General features: G+C 38.7%; 1 long non-coding RNA gene across 1 annotated transcript; it reads right to left on the bottom strand.

Moving 5' to 3' along the window:
• Window positions 1-8,072: 8,072 nt before the first annotated feature.
• Window positions 8,073-11,754, bottom strand: LOC101246038 (uncharacterized). Its single transcript, NR_136886.1, has 2 exons — window positions 10,672-11,754; window positions 8,073-8,405 (listed from the first exon to the last, which is right to left on the bottom strand). It is a non-coding gene; the product is annotated as an uncharacterized lncRNA (long non-coding RNA).
• Window positions 11,755-14,389: the final 2,635 nt, after the last annotated feature.

Raw genomic sequence — 14,389 nt, 5'->3', positions numbered from 1 at the left:
CTAGGGTTCTGAAATTCATGCCATAATCTAAGTTATAACATTATAATCTGATTTGGAACATATATTTAATAAATTCATGAAGTTCTATGAAAGTTCTAGAAACCATTGGTCAAATCATGATATGGGAATCAAGAATCTGACCAAAAACTAGCAACCCAATGGGTTAAAGGAACACACTAGTGAAATCCTACATACCTTGTGATGAAATCCACGGAAAAATACTTAAGTTTAGGGGCTGGAACTGCTGGAGCTTTTTGCGTTCTTGCGCTAGGGTTCTTGAGATTTTTCTCTTCTCTTGCTTCTAATTTTCTAGGTTTTGATTTAATTATTTCACTTGGATATGTTTTAATTATGTTTCTAGGCTTTAACTAATTAAAATCTGATGATTTAGGGTCAAACCGACGTAACTTAGGGCTTAAACGAAGTGGGAAAGGTCAAAAAGAGCCTTGGGAAAGTTGCTATCGGACCAAACGACGACCAGGACTGACGGTCCATCGTCTAACCGACGCTACATCGTTGGGTCCGTTGACTGGGCCTGTTCGACAGTCCTTTACTAAAAATGGGCGTAGCATTTTACTCGGAGGTTTGATTTTTGCAAGGTCGGTGGCTATGGAAAGCTAATTAAATTATCTATATATGGGTAGGTCACGGGACACCTAATACATTTTGTGCTAAGAGTATGACCATTTGAAATTGATCCAACTGCATTTCCTCTTAACTGTTTTCAAATATCCACTTATGGTCAGACCTACGGACCGTAGCTCCACTTACGGATTGTCCCGGTCATTCGTAGCTCTTGTTAGAGAGTGGGTGAATTGGGGGTCTCGATCGATGGTCACGGACTACGGACCATTGTTTGACCAACAGACCGTGCTTCTGTCCGTCGATTAGGACTTAACTAATTTTTTGGGCTTAAATTTGTGGGAGTTTCTGATCCCATCGACGGTTGAACAGGACGGACCGTTGATGCCAACGTTGTTTGCACCTGCACATTTTTTTTGTAAAGCTAGTTTTTGGTCTATTTTGGCTACGGGGTGTTACAACAACCATAATCAAGACATTTCAATTCAATCATCATACTATCCTATCAATCCTAATACAAGGCTCCAATTGGAAGTAAAGATGGAGATTCTAAGACTTACCAAGTCTTCCTTATAGTTCATCATCAAGGTCTTACCATCAACCCATAAGTCAACTCAACGGGGACTAACATCATCACAAAACTATAACCAATAGGATAACAAGAAAATTGCATCTCTATAACACCATTCAACACTAGATCCTAGCTTAAGACAAGATACATGCTAATTTCACAATATACTTCATACCTAAATCACATCTCAAGAACTATCATTATAGGCCTATGATTCATCTTAATTTACTCATAATAACACCATATGATAGTAATCTAATTAATAACCAAGTCAATTGAATGATCACAATACAATATAGGTCAAGATCACAACTTAGGGTAAGGGATTGAGGATCATGTTCTTCAATTTAGACCAAACCATCAACAATTACTATAATCAAGTTAACTTACATGTTAATATATTCAATGTAACCAAAAGAAATCTTCAACAACTCAATTTATAACTTCAATTTCGCAATTGGATGAAACCCATAAGAAAACTCAAACTTTTGAAATCCATTTTGGAGGAACCCTTTGTGGAAAGAGTCTCAAAGGTGAATTAGTTCTCATACCTTAATATTTGATGATGAATTTATGGTGAATTCTTCCCTTTTCAGACCCCAAACCCTTATCCTTACTAGTGTTCAATGGTGAGTTCAAGTAGAGTGAGAAAGAAGAGAGAAGGAAAAGAGTTTGTGTTTTAGAGTTCTAATTATTTTAATTGGGGTTGGGGCTTTTATATGTGTTATAAGTTAGTTTATTAGTCTCCCCTTAATCCCTAAATTAACCCTAAACCACTAAATTAGTTAAATAAATTAATATAAAATCGTGTAGGAAACTCACCCTTCACAGATAGGAACCCCGCCGACGGGCCGTCTGTGAACCTACGGACCCTCACCCCTCTGTCCTGCACTTTGTCGATGAGTTCAGAGCTGTGCAGATGGGGCCTTAATCAACTTGTATATGTATGGGACAACAGTGCCATCGATGCCCCATCAGTCCACACACGGACCGTAGGTGGTCTAATCGATGCTCATTGCCCAACCAGTGTTTCTTCAAACGCAAGGGTCCTCCTCAAGGGCCCTTGGTTTTTCCTTCGTGAGTCGTACCCGGATGTTTCAACCATGAAACAACTCAAACACCTATTATATACCTTTTCACCATTTTTCATACATTTCCGACTCCATACATTTCCAACTCCTACACGTTAGTCAAATAGACAAAGGCACGCTAGCACCCTTTTGAACCAACTTCCCGGACGTCATGGACGTTCTTGAATGTTTTGGTTCTTAGACTTCCTAAATGACCTAAATTCATTAAAATGGGACTTAAAAACAGTACTTAGACCTCATGACACCGATGTTAGGCTTTACGACACGTCTTGAATTTCCAAGGTGTTACATTATCCCCCCTTAGAAACATTCGTCCCTGAATGACACCAAAACTCTTTTGAAGGAAGGAATAGACTCAAGACTAGCAGCCGAACCAATCAACAATATCATATCAACGTAAATCATGTCATTTCAACAAGAAAAATTTCAAAAAGCAATTTTTCACGCATAGGGCTCAAGATACTTTATCATGAGGTATTTCCTTCTCCCAACACATATGAGCTCAACATATATTACATGAGTCAATTAGCACAAAATTAAACTTAAAAACATGCTACATATAATTTCATAAATACTCACCATATCAAAATGCACAACATAACTCAAAACAAGCAAAAAGAAAAATTCCAAGTCTAAAGCACCAATTTCACTATAACTTCACTGTGAAGTACTCAAAAATGCACATTTTACAAAACATCACCCAAAATCAAGAAACTTAAATTTATATTCATATCTATTTTATGAAAAAGAATGACTAACCTTAATTATAAAAAAGATGAGGGCAACGGGACTTCATGTCGGCCTCGGCCTCTTATGTTGCACCCTTAACTAGGTGATTCTTCCATAACTCCTTTACGGAAACCACTTCTTTAATCCACAACTTCTTGACTTGCCTATAAAGAATTTGAACCAGAACTTATTCATAAAGAGGTTATCCTTGACACTAAGACCCTCAATAAGAAGAGTGGACTCGGGATCACCGATACACTTCTTCAACATAGAAACATGGAAAATCGGATGAACCAAAGCCAATTCACTAGGAAGTTTAAATTGAAAGGAAACCTTACCAACCCTTTGCAAAATTTCATAGGTACCCACATAATGAGGACTCAACTTCCCTTTCTTGCCAAATCTAACCACCTCATTCATTGATAAAATTTTCAAATACACCTTATCACCTTCTTCAAACTCCAAATCCCTTCTCCTATGTTCGGCATAAGACTTTTGCCGACTATAGGTCGTTTGCAACCAGTTCCTTATGATATGAACCTTTTCCAAAGTCTTATAAATAAACTCGGGTCCAAGAAACGATGGTTCACCTACTTCAACTCATCCAATTGGAAACCTACACCTCCTACCATACAATATTTCATAGGTAGCCATGGAAATGGATGAGTGAAAACTATTGTTGTAGGCAAACTCCGCCAAAGGTATATGTCTATCCCAACATCCTTTAAAATAAATTATGCACACCCTAAGCATATCTTTAAGGGTTTTTATAGTACGCTCCGCTTGACCATCTATTTGGGGATGAAAAGTGGTGCTCAACTTCACCGTAGTACCCAACCCTTTTTGGAATGATCTCCAAAATCTAGATGTGAATTGTGCGCCCTGATCCGATATGATGGATACCAGAATACCATGGCGGCACACAATCTCATCTATGAAGATTCTTGCATAATCCTCCACCGAATATGTAGACTTGATGGGAATAGACTGAGCGGACTTAATCAATCGATCCACAGCCACCCATATGGAATCATATGACTTTTGAGTCTGAGGTAAACCTACTACAAAGTCCATATTGAGGTCTTCCCACTTCCAAGTAGGAATTTGGATCTCGTGTAGTAAGTCACCTAGTTTTTGGTGTTTGGCCTTTATTTGTTGGCAATTCGGACACTTGGCGACAAACTCTGCTATGTGTCTTTTTAATCCTTCCAACCAATATATCTTCCTTTGGTTGTGGTACATTTTTTTTGAACTCAGAAGAATTAAGTAGCGAGACCCATGGGATTCTTCTAGGATCTAATCCCTCAACCCATGTACATCAGGAACACACAATCTCCCTTGGTAACTTAACACAACATCCCCCTCTAAGGAGAATAATTCATTCAACTTTTAGAGAACCGATTCTTTCAACTCCATTAATGGTTTATCAAGGTGTTGTTTGGATTTCACCTCAACCACTAAAGATGAATCGAAGTTATGATGGACTATAGCACCCCCATCTGGAGAACTTTCCAACCTCACCCCAACCTATCCAACCTATGTACTTCTCTCGCTAGGTCCTTCTTGGATTCGTCAAGGTGGGATACACTACCCATAGTTATATGACTTAGGGCATCCACAACCACATTATCCTTCCCGGGGTGATGAAGGACACTCATATCATAGTCTTTCAAGAACTCTAACCACCTTGTTTGTCGGAGATTCAACTCCTTTTGGGTAAACACATATAGGAGAATCTTATGGTCGGTAAAGACTCAAACCCCATACAAGTAATGCGTCCATATTTCAAAGAAAACACTACGACCGCTAACTCAAGGTCGTAAGTGGGATAGTTTCTCTCATGTACCTTAAGTTGCCTAGATACATAGGCTATCACTTTTCCGTGTTGCATGAGCACACACCCCAAACCCACTCGGGATGTGTCACAATACACAACAAAACCCTTTGCACCCTCCGGTAAAGTCAACTCCGGAGAGGAAGTAAGCCTATCTTTAAAAAATTGGAAACTTTTCTCACATGCCTCCGACCACTCAAACTTCTTACTCTTTTGGGTTAAAGTAGTCAAGGGAGATTCAATGGACACAAAACCATCCACGAACCTCCGATAATAACCTGCTGGAACCAAGAAACTCCTAACGTTGGTTGGAGTCAATTGTCTAGGCCAATTTTTCACCGCCTTTGTTTTCCTTGGGTCTACCTCAACTCCCTCACTATAGATGATGTGCCCAAGAAATGTCACCGACCTCAACCAAAACTCGCACTTGCTATATTTGGTAATTAAATGTTCTTTAAGATTTTTAAATACCACCCTCAAATAACCCATATAATCACCCTCATTCTTCGAATATACTAAGATATTGTCATTGAAGACCATGAAAAATGAACCTAGGTAATTCAAAACACTCTAATCATTAGGTCCATAAACGCTGCCAAAGCATTAGTGAGACCAAAAGACATTACCAAGACCTCATAGTGCCCATACCGAGTTCGAAAAGCCATCTTTGGTATATCCTCACCTCTCAAACTAAGTTGGTGATACCCCGACCTCAAGTCTATATTTGAAAAGTAGCTTGCCCCTTGGAGTTGATCAAACAAGTCATCAATCTGAGGGAGAGGGTACTTATTCTTAATGGTGACCTTGTTGAGTTGGCAGTAATCAATACACATTCCCAAGGACCCTTTCTTCTTTACAAACAAAACTGGAGCACCCCATGGAGAAATACTAGGCCTTATAAAACCCTTATATTGTAAATCCTTGAGTTGAGCCTTCAACTCCTTAAATTCGGTCAGAGCCATCCAATAAGGAGGAATTGATATGGAATTTGTATCCGGTATCAAATCAATTCCAAAGTCAATTTATCGTTTGTGAGAAATACCGAGAAGGTCATTAGGAAAGACCTTCGGAAACTCACTCACTAAGGGGACCGACTCAATGGGAGGAACTTCGGAGTCTAAATCATTGACTCTTACAATATGATATAGACAATCTTTTGAGATCATTTTGCATTATTTTATACATGTAATGATACGACCTCTAGGAATAGAATTTCCCCCTTTCCATTCAACAACAGGTTTATTAGGGAAGTTAAACCTCACCACCCTTGTCCTACAATCAATGGAGGCAAAACATTCATGCAATCAATCCCCATACCCATATAACATCAAAATCAAGCATATCAAGTTCTACTAGATCAACATAAGAAACTCTATTGGGCAACATTATTGAACAATTTCTATACACCTTTTTTGCAATAACAGATTCACCCACTGGAGTAGACACTACAAAAAGTTCATACAAAATATTGGGTAAAATATCAAACTTTTTGGCGACTAGAGGTGTAACAAATGATAAAGTAGCGCCGGGATCAAGTAAGGCATATACATCAATAGAGAATTCTTTTAACATGCAAGTCACCACGCCAGGAGAAGTCTCTTGCTAACCCCTAGAACGGAGAGCATAGACACGTTTCTTCTTTGGAGCATCACTGGAACCACTTGCTTGAACTTGACCACCCTTATCTTGACCCTTCAAATTTGGAAAATCTCTCATCTTGTGACCACTCTTGCCACAATTAAAGCAATTCCCCGTTTCTACCAAGCACTCACCAAGATGACCCTTTCCACACTTGTCACATGTAGGCTTATTATTTGGTTAATTAGTACCTTTTCCCCTCTTGAATTTATGGTTAGACACTCTATCACCTCTAGCTTTTGGGAACTTGGAAGGGACTTGATTTGAAACTTGCTTCTTAAATCTAGTCTTGTCTTATATGTCAAGCCTATTCTTTGAATAACCTCCATCAAATGATTTTGCTCTTTTACATCTCTACTTTTTCTCTTATCCCTTGCCTCCTCAACCCTTCTTGCATGAACCATAAGACGAGAAATGTTCATGTTATCATGTAGCATGGCCAAATGACATTCCTATTGTAAGGCCTCTGACACCCCCGTCACAAAATGGCTCATTTGGTGTCTAGGATAGGAAACCAAGAAAGGAGCATATTTGGACAACTTAATGAATTCCAAAGAGTATTCATGGACATTCCTTCCTCCTTGGTGAAGGTTGATGAACTCCACCACTTTTTCCTTCCTCATCTCCCTAGGAAAGAATCGATCTAGAAAAGTCGCCTTAAAGATCTCCCAAGTCACAGGATCACCCCTCAATGGCCTATTATCCCCCCATTGCACAAACCAAGCTTGCGTCACGTCCTTGAGTTGATATGTGGCCAAAAAAAGGCCTTCTCACTTGTGCACAACTCCATAGCCAAAAGTATTTTAGAGACTTTATCATGGAATTCTTGGGGGTCTTTATCGAAATTAGACCCGTAGATAGTACGAGGGTTCATTCAAGTGAAGTCCCTTAAACGGAAAGCCATAGTAGTGACTTGTTGATGTGGACAAAGCACAACCTCTCGGTTTGCTTGAGCCGTGATATCTTGGGCTTGAGTCGTGGCTACTTGTGATTGATTGGTGATAGCTTGGGCCATTTGAAGAAGTGCGGTTCTTATATTGTCATCCGTCAAAGGAGGAGGATTGACCGGTGCTTGCTCCACATTAGCATCTTCTTCAAGTGGAGGAACTTGCTCACCATGGGGAGGATATCCCGCATGGACAATTTCCTCTTCAAGTCGTCGAACTGCATTCCTTCGAGTGTTCATGCATCTTATAAAAACAACAGGATTAGATGAAAAATCACACCATAAGTATATCTAATGGCTCGATATAAGATTTCCATGAAAAAGTGCAATTTCTTAGCATCATATAGGTTCCTACTCATAAGTGTGGTGCGCTTCACAATTATGAATACAACCTACATAGATGTGGTAGAGAGAGAGAGAGTAGATGTGGTAGAGAGAGAGACATAACTCAACAATATTTGACCTCATGCTTTGATACCAAGTTTTTCACATCCTACCCCTAGACGTAACCATCGTCATCGTCCTTTTCAAAGACTAAGACTAGCCTCTTAGTGTCAGGTCATTACATTCATAGGTTGAAAAATGTGGAAAAACTTAAAACTTTCATTATAAATACTTGGAGGTTTACATAGACCTCTAGAGACACATTATATATAGTCGTATTGAGTATACATAGAACCTTCAAATAGGAATGTTACAAAGCCTTCTACTTTTATTGTACATACATATATATATGATAGTGAAATAGTCTCAAAGATTGTCTCATATCAAACCATCTAAACGATTATCCCTATATGGGCATAGTCCTCAATACAACAAGACCACATATAGGTCATACAAAAGTATGATACCCAATTGAAAAGAAAAGAAATGAAAGATTTTTTAAGCTCATAACAAGTCCATAAGCTAGATAGTGGCATTGCCCTCGGAAGTTGAGGACCTACCCTACTTGGATGAAATGAAGAATCCAAGCCTTCAACAATGTCGCCTTCCAAACTCTTCAACGATCGGAACCTAAAATGTTTGGGAAAAGGGAAGAAAATGGGGTTAGTACTCCACATGTACTATGCATGAGACCTTATGCACATATACAAGCTGTTTTATCGAAAAATAATTTCGAAAAGAGTTCGTTGATTTTAAAGGATATTTTCAACATTTTTAAGAGTCGCCACTTAATTTTGAGAAAATTAAGAAACTTGTTTTCAAATAATTAAACAGGAAATCGTTTGAAAAATTTTAAGGGTTCGGGATTCTATTAGCGTCTTAGGAAGGTTTCGAAAAAGCACATAAGACGCTCCGCTAACTACGGTTTCCGGCGATTAACTTATTTGACTATTTTACCTTAATGTTTGCGAATCTTTTGTTATTGAACTTATTAGAAAAATACTTAGGCAAATTTACAAGTTTTGAAATATTCATTATTTATCTTGCAAATTTGCGGATCTGTTTCGAAGTTTAACTTCCTTAAGGTTTTTATCTAAACGAGCTTTATGAGTTTGAAATATTGTTGTCTTAAGACTTAGTTTTAGCTTGATAAAATAGAAAGGCGCTTCAAAGGGGATTTGTAGTTTTCTAGTCCTAGGCTAACGACGTTTAAGCAATGCACATAAGCAAGTAATAAAGAAAGAGAGTGGGAGAGAGAGAGAGAGAGAGAGATTTTTGGGTCCAAATTCGGGTTCTGTTCGCCTTGATCAAGTTTTGGACCCACCTGCTTTTGGGTTCTTGACCCATGTTCACCTGTCCTACTCTAAACATATAAAATAAAAATATGAGAAAGTAAATTAACGAGGGCTTATGCCCATTACAAGAATACAAAATAACGATAATGAAAAAGTCTTCTAGTCCATCTTCTTCAATATTTACGACACTTGACTTTCTACATTTTGCCCATTTTGGCGGATTGACTCGATAAGAATTTTTGAGCCTTCATGGCTTTCTCGAGATGCAAAGAGGGGGAGTTCGTAGGGAACTCGAGCAGATTTACATGCCAGAAGAAAAATAAATAAGTTAGAACATGCTCTCTAATAGATTCTCAATTTTCATTGGAAACGCACCATCACACGCCCGACATAATGAACCCCATAAAATGCCGAAGCATAAACGCTACGTAGATCAACTTATTTCTCTGTTCCTGTACTAATTAATTCCCTCTCCTTACCAAGTTCTCATTTCCTTGATGGAAGTAACAGAATTACAACTATATCAAGCAAATAAACGAAATAATAATGCATAATTCAAAACTATGCCTTAGAAGACAAATAATACTTTCAACAATATGAGACATCAAACTAAATTCCTATTCAAAATAAGTCAACAAAAACGGAACGACCAAGATGGTAGCAAAATAAACACACACACACACACATATAAAAGGATCACAGTAGGTGGACAAAAATGATGAAATGTGCCACAAAGATTTATACTTACGAGAACAAACCTATCCCACAAAGAGCTTTCTAAATACTAAAAAAAAATCTACACAAGTCATGTATTGAGGCAATCAAAAAGTAGTACATAAGCTATTAAGAGAAGGAAAAGAAATGTCAACAAACTTGGATGGCATGCTGCTTTGGAAGCAGTTATAAATAATAAAAAAAAACTTGCAAGCATCCCCAGACTATGCACACTAAAACAAAACGAGTTCAAAATGAGTAAAACACTTAGAGAATGAAACAAATGCAACCAAGGAGATGTTTAAACAAAGAGGATAATAGCTTCGAAACTAAAAGACAGTTTCTAAATATACAAAGCCCACACGTATTCACTTGAATCGCATTTTCATATAACCGACTCCAAAATACCAAGAGACAAACTTGACGCGGCTTCGCAAACGAACCCAAAGGAAGGATAAAATACAATCCCACAGATAGCACAAAGCAAACTCACACACCATCTTCTGTGTTCATGGATTTTCGAAGACGAACATATCACATGAGTAAATCACTTGGAGCGACAACCGACTGGCTGACCTCATTCAAACCAGAAAAATTTTAATACAGCAGTAACAAACTAAACAAGGGACAAAACTATCCTACGAGCAAGACGACAAATAAATCTAATATGCCTCTCTGCGACTAGATACACCAATGGAAACAATGTCCATGTCGACCCAAAACAACACACCACACAGCCTATAAACAGTCCGAAAATACCGAAACGCCAAGATTCGATCAAGGAAAAATATAAAACTTAACTAGGAGCCAGAACACAAACGAAACAAGGAAACCAACAGATAATCATCGGATGATTGAAGCAGAACAAAAATATATAGGGGCATTACCTCTCTGAGATCAGTGAAGTGAGATGAGAATGAGCAGCGACAATGATAACTTCCACCCCAAACGAAGACACGAACAACAAACGATGAAATGGAAGCTGCGGGGTCGGTTAACTCGCCAATCTGCCAACTTTGTGCTCATCGCAATCTTGGAAAACTCTCTCTAAGACCGCTTAAGGCTCTCCCTTAGTTCGTTTGAACAGGAAAATGACAACACACCTCCTCTACTTCTCCCGACAACGAACAAGAAGATAACCAAAAGAAAAAATCTCGATGGTTCTCCTACAACAGACGAAAAAAAAAGTGTTTTCTCCAGAAAACCTTTATGAATCTTCGTGATAACTCTCCAACTCTCAAAGAAAAATCGTCCAAACCACTGTTCTCCTACAACAAAACAGAAGAGAACCAAAAATATTTGCAAGATTTTTCCTCCACCCCAAGTTTCTCTCTTGAAAATTTTCAACAAAATTTTCCAACCCCAAAAATCTAACCTCGAACAGAAATCGGCCTCTTATGTATATAGTTCGTCGATTCTTTCTTAAGTCGCTAGAAAAATTTTTCTCAAAAAAAATCCCCCCTTGAAGTAGAAGAAAGCGACAATATATAGATGGAGAGATTAGGTCAAAGGAATCGGAAACCCGGAATCGAAATCGGGTTCGAAACCCACCTAAACTCAAATTTTTGAATTTTTTCCTATAACGAAGCAAACCATATTCTGTGAAGAATTCCCCTTATTTCGTCCCATCCCAAAAGGGGAAAGGGAGAAATTGACGCCTCGGATCATGAAATGTAGTCCTTTTTGCACTACGTGGCTCAATCTCCCGCAACCAAGGATGAACACGCAGGTCTGCTTTCGCCGAAAGCAACTGCACAAGAGCAGAATGAGGCAGAGGAGGAGAGAGAGCGAGACAGCGTGGCTGCTGTTTCTGTCGAATCTCTCGCGCGTAGGTTTTGAAATTTCGCGTGATTTCCGTTCTGCTCCCTTGGGTTTGCCACGTCCGTTCTGGCGTGAGGGGGGAAGGGAATATTTGACGGGTTTCAGCGTGGAGGGGGGTTTTCGTTTTTGCTGGGTTTTTGGTAATGTATGGTCTATGTTTTTTGCTGGGATTGTGGCGTGGGTTCTGGGAAGGGAAGAAGAAAAGGGGAAGCGGGTTGGGGTCGGGTCAACGGGTCAAAGGGAATTGGGCGGGTTAGGAATTAAGTTAGTGGGCTGGGATGTTAATTTAAACAAAATGGGCCACTGATCATGTGGGTTGGACTAAATTAAAGGGGGGTTGGGCCTGGGAATTGGGTAAAGGTATGGGCCCAAATCTGATTCTTCCAAATTAAAGGGAAAATGAGTTCAAATTAATAACTAGCCAATTGATTTAAGACAAAACGAAATTGGTATAAATTATTAACGAGCTTATTTATTTAGTAATAAAATTATTTAAGTTTTAAAATAGTGATTCGAAATACAAAAGTAAACTAGTTTAATGGATTGCTTAATAAACAAAAATATATATTATTTTGGTTTTTGAATAATCATAGAATATACCACTTATATACATAATTAGGTAAAAATATATTATTGAAAATTATGTTAAAACGTATTCAAAGTAACATAAAGTTCATGTATTATATTATTATATTCGTAAAATTTATAAAACTAATTAATTTAAAATATTTGGAAAATTTAGGAAGCTCATAATTAATTTATACCGACGCGGGTCAAAAATTGGGTGTCAACAACTGTTCCTTATTTTACTTGGGTTGGTGCAAGCAACTCGAGGAAAATGAAATTGACCGAACCAATTTAGACCAACTCCATTCACTTTTTTTAAAGAAGGATTCGACAAAGGGTTTAGAAATTATGGCCGAACCCTTGAAACGGGTTTCCTACATGTCTCGGGCTATATGAGAATTTTAGGCCACTTGTAGTTCGATAAGCTTGATTTACCGCGTGATTTTGAAAGAATCAAAATCCACCTCGATACCAAATTATGAAAGTATCGAAATGCTCGAGAATAGAATTCGAGAGCGAATGTTGGGATACAGCCGAGTTTTCAACATTGAATCCGCCTACATATCCTTAGACCTTTGGAATCAGGCTGTGTGTAGTTCGACTCGATCGGTGGAAAAAGAAATCTATTATGCTAGACAACCTTCGGTTTTGGGACGAGTGGAAAATTAATGAGTATGAAAAGGAGGCTTGTAACCTCTTAGCCATGAATGCGGCGCGCTTCACACCCCTAACTAAGAACTTATGCGGACATAATTTCCAAAGCTCTTGGCGTGTTGTCACTCAGATTGGAAACTTGCTTCCGATAAAACAAAACTTCCGAATGCGAGACAGAAACTGACAGAACTAAAGAAAACCCACATGCCTCGGGAGGGGTGGTTCGATTGTGGTGGAAGTCGATCCTCTGCTCGCGTCCTAAGAGTTTGACACTCCTCTTTGGACTGTGTCCCAGTTCGCTGCTAAGAAAAAGTTCCACGTTGTGCTGCGTCCTTTGTGATGACGTCCGCACCTGTGGTTTTTGGAGAATTCATCCTTTTGAATGCTCTCGACAAAGACTGAGATAAAACTCGTCATCTTAAAAATGCAATTAGGTTGGGAGACAGTGTCTTTTTACCATGTTGACACTTCACTGTTCTCCTCAATATTCGACGTCGACTCGATCGGTCTGATGTTTAGCAAATAAAGCTTATGTCTTAGTGTTTTGTAATATCATCTTCCATGTATTCTATATTTGATGTCGAAATAAATAAATAAATGCTGATGCGATGTTGATGTTTCTTTCGTCGTCATCTTCGATGCTCTTCATGATGTTTACTTTTATCAAAATAAAAGAGTGCGGTTGAGGCCGATGGATAAATATTGCTCTTTCTTTATCCGTGTATGTCCTCTTGCGGGGCATGAATATATTCCCACGATATGTAAGTTTCTACGAGGTATGACATCCTCTCGCAATGCATAACTTTCAGCGAGGCATGAAATCTTCTCGCGATGCGCAAATTTCAAGGAGGCATGGATCCTTCTCGTGATGCATAAATTTTGACGAGGCATGAAATCTTCTCGTCGCACATAATTGTTGACTCGCAATGCATGATTTTCCACGATGCATGGCTTTTCCGTGAGGCATGGATTCTTCTCCTGATGCATAAGTTTCAGCGAGGTATAAATTCTTCTCGCGATGTCTAAATTTCAGCGAGGTATGAAATCTTCTAGCGATGTATAAATTTTGACGAGGCATGAAATCCTCTCGTCGTGCATAATTGTCGGCTCGCAATGCATGATTTTCCGCAATGCATGACTTTTTTGCGATGCATGATTTCCGCAATGCATGACTTTTTTGCGATGCATGATTTCCGCAATGCATGATTTTTGCAGCATGACTTCCGCGATACATAATTTCCGCGATGCATGGTTTTCGCTATGCATGCATTCCAACGAGGTATAAATTCTTCTCACGATGTCTAAATTTCAGCGAGGTATGAAATCCTCTCGCGATGTATAAATTTTGACGAGGCATGGATTCTTCTCATCGTGCACAATTGTTGACTCGCAATGCATGATTTTCCGCAATGCATGAATACTCATATCGTCTCTGTTGATGATAACGGCAAGACGACCTCCAAATAATATATCGACTTGATCGATAATGATAAAATAATAATAGCATAACTATCTCTTATGAGGTAATGCATTGTCTTGATCGACAATAATTATCTTGCTTTG

The sequence above is a fragment of the Solanum lycopersicum genome, chromosome 6 (assembly GCF_036512215.1).
Source record: "Solanum lycopersicum chromosome 6, SLM_r2.1".
Classification (NCBI taxonomy): domain Eukaryota; kingdom Viridiplantae; phylum Streptophyta; class Magnoliopsida; order Solanales; family Solanaceae; genus Solanum; species Solanum lycopersicum.
The sequence above is the reverse complement of the archived record's forward strand: the minus strand, read 5'-3'. Positions and strand labels throughout refer to the sequence as shown.